Consider the following 4886-nt stretch of genomic DNA (forward strand, 5'->3'; position numbering starts at 1 on the left):
CCTCGGCCTCCCAAAGTGCTGGGATTACAGGTGTGAGCCACCGCGCCCGGCCCTTTTTGTTTTTTTTTTTAAGCCTGGAGGTTGGCAGCTCCAGGACTACATCAGGTGCTCAGTGATACCATCAAAGACCCAGGCTCTCTCTGACAGCCTCTCAGCAGTGAGGCCTTAGGCCTACACGTCATGGCTGCTACCACACCAAGCTCTCTGCCTTCACACTAGTGCCTAGAAGGAAGGTAAAGGCATAAGGAAGGAAGCTTTTGCCTGATAGGCTCTATTGTTTTTCTTCAGGGAAAAAAAAAAAATTCCAAGTGCACAACAGACTTCCCTTTTATGTTATCATCTGGAGTTGGGCCACACTCCCTATCCTAGGCTAATCCTGATGATGGGCAATGGGATTCCCATCATGATTTAAGCTCTGGGTGCCTCCATGGTTGCTGACCAAAAAAGGAAGAAATAAATAAATAAATAAATAAATATGTTATATACATATGTATATAACACATATATATTCAAATGAAAGTTCATATATTCACAGGCAGTATCTACATACACATATATTTCTTTTCTATATATATAGTCAAAAGAAAATTCAGCAGTTTATATACGTATACTCACAGTGAGAATTGTGTATGCGTGTGTAAACTGTATTTTTTTTTCTATTATATATACATAGTCACAGGAAGATTCAGAGAGCTTTACTTTTCCAGGGAGAAAAAAACAATTTTTCCCTCAATCAAACATAATTTTTAGCTGGGATACCTATAAGAAAAGACAGATTAATAAGAGAAAAATAAACAAGTTTATGAATGTCCGTGACATACATCAAACAGAAGAAACCTCAAGGAAACATATCTCAAAGCAGTGGCTTAGAACTCTGGCTTATATAGCATCTTTAACAAAGAAGAATAAAATTGTGGGGAAGTGACAGGACAAAAGAAAGCAGTCCTAGGCTTCCAGCAGCGGGGAACTATGGGAAGGTAAGTAGGTGAGAGGAGATTAATGGAGTGAGGCTTGTCTGCAGACTCCTCTGTGTATCCCTGGGCTGTTGAGTCTAGAGCTATCTCCAGTAAAGGAGAATTTATATCCTGTCTTTGGGCAGAGAAGGGGAAGGATACAGAGTTTTCCTTTTTTTGCTGTCTTCTAATTGTCTTTAGATCAGAAATAATTTTTATGTCAAAAAGACATAGTTTGAAGTGGCATATTCTGGTTTCATTCAGCTTGACATGAACATTTTTTTGCTGGGTGTTTTTGTTTTTGTTTGTTTGGTTTTTGTTCTTTGTTTTTTGTTGTTATTGTTTGTTGTTTGTTTTGTTTTTTTTGAGACAGGGTCTTGCTCTGTTGCTCAGGTTAGGGTGCAGTGACACAATCTTGGCTCACTGCAACCTCTGCCTCCTCAGTTCAAGCGATTCTCCCGCCTCAGCCTCCCAAGTAGCTGGGACTACAGGCATGTTCCACCACACCCGGCTAATTTTTGTATTTTTTGTAGAGACAGGGTTTCACTATGTTGGCCAGGCTGGTCTTGAATTCTTGGCCTCAAGCGATCCACCCACCTCAGACTCCCAAAGTGCTGGGATTACAGACGTGAGCCACCGAGCCCAGTCTGTTTTTTCATTTTTGTAAAAACGGGTCTCACTATGTTGCCCAGGCTGGACTCAAACTCCTGGCCTTAAACAATCCTGCCTCAGCCTCCCAAAATGCTATGATTACAGGTACGAGCCATTGTACCTGGCTGATATGAACATTTTATTGAGGAAGAAACAAACTGTTCACACACAGGCGCTTCAACACCAAGAGGTAAGAGTGGCCCTCTCGCGAAGGTGAGAGTAAGGTTTATAAAGAGTAAAAGAGGAAGTTCATAGAGCTTCATTTTCTTTTTTTTTTTTTTTTTTGACCTAGAATGCAGGAAAATTTTCATTGTTTATTTTAAAGTATCTTTTCCTTTTAGGGAAAGCAGCTTACTTAGGATGGAGCTGATTGGCTACAATATGTTGATTCATGCTGAAGGAGGAAATAAATTTCAAGAGTTCATTACAATTTAAGTGAGTATTTCAGGAAATGGGGCTTAATGAGTTTTGCTGAGCTGGCTGTGGGCCATTGGCTCAGAGGCAAAGGTCAGCCCCAGCCTCCATTTTGATTTCTATTTTACAGTATATAATCGGTATCAGCGTTAAACAGCAATGCAATCCGAGAATAAACAATAACCAGACTCAGCCACAGGCCAGCGTTCTGCTCCCGGTCTCCCACCTCTCTCGCATCTATCTATAAGACATTGGTTAAGACACAGGCTGGGGGCTTGGGAGCCTCGTTCCTTCCTCCGTAAAACTAGCAATAGAGAGGATGGAGGGCATCAGGTGTGTATTCTTCATTTCTTCATCCCTTCTACTTATGAATTTTATTCTAGCTCTATTCGTGGGGTAAAAGTGTATTACAGCAGATGACCACCATTCCAAATGTGGGCCCTGGCAAGCCCTGTCCTGAGCTACAAAGGCCAAGGCTAGCTACTCCAGCCCTGCAAGTCAGGCTAACAAAATCAGCCTAATCTCATCCTCTGTTGAAAGTGAGAACACAGGCTTCAGAGTGAAAGATACGCAGCCAAGCTTCCAACTCTGGCCTGAAGACATTTGGCAAATCACTGAGGTGTTCTACTTTCCTCCCCTGGAAGATGGTACGAAAATCTATCTAACTCAAAGGGCTGTTGAAAGGACTGAACGAAAGGAAACAAGTTAAGTCAGTACTTAGCACAGCGCCTGGCACAAGATAATAATTGCTTAATAAATGTTGAAGTTCAAATTATGATGTAAATGGATTGTAAGACTGAGGCAAGGACTACGTCCAATATCTTGTTCACACATTTCTTTTGCTGATAGCCCACCCTCTTGCCCACCTGGAGCAGTATGTCAGATGTCAATCAAGAATGAGTGAATGCCAAGCCGAGTGTGGTGGCTCATGCCTGTAATCCCAGCACTTTGGGAGGCTGAGGTGGGTGGATCACTTGAGTTCAGGAGTTCAAGGTCAACCTGGGCAACATGGTGAAACTCTGTCTCTATATTAAAAAATACAAAAATTAGCCGGGCGTGGTGGCACACACATGTAGTCCCAGCTACCCAAGAGGTTGAGGTGAGAGGATTGCTTAAGCCCAGGAGGCGGAGGCTTCGGCGATCTGTGATTGCACCACTGCACTCCAGTCTTGGTGACAGATTGAGACCCTGTCACAAGGAAAATAAAAGAGTGAATGAATCCCATCTACACTCATTAGGATGGCTATTATCCAAAAGAAAAGAAAAGAAGAGAAGAGGGAAGGAGAGGAGGGGAGGGGAGCGCAGAGGAGGGAAGGGAGGGGAGGGCAGCGCAGGGCAGGGGAGGGAAGAGAAGAACAAGTGTTCCAATATCTAGAAGAAATTGGACCCTTTGTGTTGATGTGAATGCAAAATGGTGCAGCTGCTATAGAAAACAGTATGGAAGTTCCTCAAAAAGTTAAAACTAGAACTACCATATGATCCAGCAATTCCACTTCTGGGCATATACCCAAAAGAATTGAAAACAGAAGCTGGGCGTGGTGGCTCATGCCTGTAATCCCAGCACTTTGGGAGGCCAAGGCAGGCAGATTACTCGAGGTCAGGTCACCAGCCTGGCCAACATGGCAAAATCCCATCTGTACCAAAAATACAAAAAAAGATTAGCCAAATGTGGTGGTACATGCCTGTGGTCTCAGCTACTCAGGAGGCTGAGGTGGGAGGATCACTTGAACCCGGGGGGTGGAGGTTGCAGTGAGCCGAGATCGCACCACTGCACTCCAGCCTGGGTGACACAGTGAGACTCTGTCTCAAAAAATAAAATAAAACAAGAATTGAAAGGAGGGGCTTGAACAGATATTTGTACACCCTTGTTCATAGCAGCATTATTTCCTACAGCCAAAAGATGGAAGCAATCTGAATGTCCACTGACGGATGAATAGATATGCATACAATGAAGTATTACTTACCCTTAAAAAGGAAGGAAATTCTAACACATGCTACGACATGGAGGAACCTAGAGGAGATTATGCTAAGTGAAATAAGCCAGTCACATAAAGACAAACTTGTATGATTCCACTTATACAAGGACCTAGAATAAATCATTGAGACAGTAGAATCATGGTTGACAGGCACTGAGGGAAAGGAGGAATGAGGAGTTATTTACTAGGTACAGAGTGTCAGTTTTGCAAGATGAAAAGAGTTCTGGAGATTGGTTGAACAACAATGTGAACGTACTTAACCCTACTGAAGTGTACACTTAAAAATGGATAAGATGGTACATTTTGTGTTATGTGTATTTACCACAATTAAATGTTTTTCATAAAGAGGAATGACTGAATTTGTTGACATATGCCATACCATACATAAATAAACCTTGAAAACATTAGATTGGCCAGGCGTGGTGGCTCACGCCTATAATCCCAACACTTTGGGAGGCAAGGCAGGCGGATCACAAGGTCAAGAGATCGAGACCATCCTGGCCAACATGGTGAAACCCCGTCTCTACTAAAAATACAAAAATTAGCTGGGCATGATGGTGCGTGCCTGTAGTCCCAGCTACTCGGGAGGCTGAGGCAGAAGAATTGCTTGAACCCAGGAGGCGGAGGTTGCGGTGAGCCGAGATCGTGCCATTGCACTCCAGTCTGGGCAACAACAGCGAAACTCTGTCTCAAAAAAAAAAAAAAAATACAAAAATTAGCTGGGTGTGGTGACGTGCACCTGTAGTCCCAGCTACTTGGGAGACTGAGGCAGGAGAATTGTTTGAACACAGGAGACAGAGGTTGCAGTGAGCAGAGATTGTGCCATTGCACTCCAGCCTGGTGCCTGGTGACAGAGTGAGACTCTGTCTCAAAAAAAAGAAAATATTAGATT

The 4886-nt window shown here is 43.2% G+C and overlaps 2 long non-coding RNA genes across 2 annotated transcripts in view; one reads left to right on the forward strand and one right to left on the reverse strand.

Moving 5' to 3' along the window:
- Nucleotides 1–4222, forward strand: part of LOC116552308 — a 16555-nt gene extending 12333 nt beyond the window's left edge. Inside the window, exon 3 of the long non-coding RNA XR_004269319.1 lies at nucleotides 4153–4222. This is a non-coding gene — a long non-coding RNA (uncharacterized LOC116552308). The remainder of the gene's footprint in view (nucleotides 1–4152) is intronic.
- LOC116552307 overlaps nucleotides 1–4403 on the reverse strand; it is a 14851-nt gene extending 10448 nt beyond the window's left edge. Inside the window, exon 1 of the long non-coding RNA XR_004269318.1 lies at nucleotides 3983–4403. This is a non-coding gene — a long non-coding RNA (uncharacterized LOC116552307). The remainder of the gene's footprint in view (nucleotides 1–3982) is intronic.
- Nucleotides 4404–4886: the final 483 nt, after the last annotated feature.

Source organism: Sapajus apella, unplaced genomic scaffold (assembly GCF_009761245.1).
Source record: "Sapajus apella isolate SASKATOON/1434 unplaced genomic scaffold, GSC_monkey_1.0 scaffold11, whole genome shotgun sequence".
Lineage (NCBI taxonomy): Eukaryota > Metazoa > Chordata > Mammalia > Primates > Cebidae > Sapajus > Sapajus apella.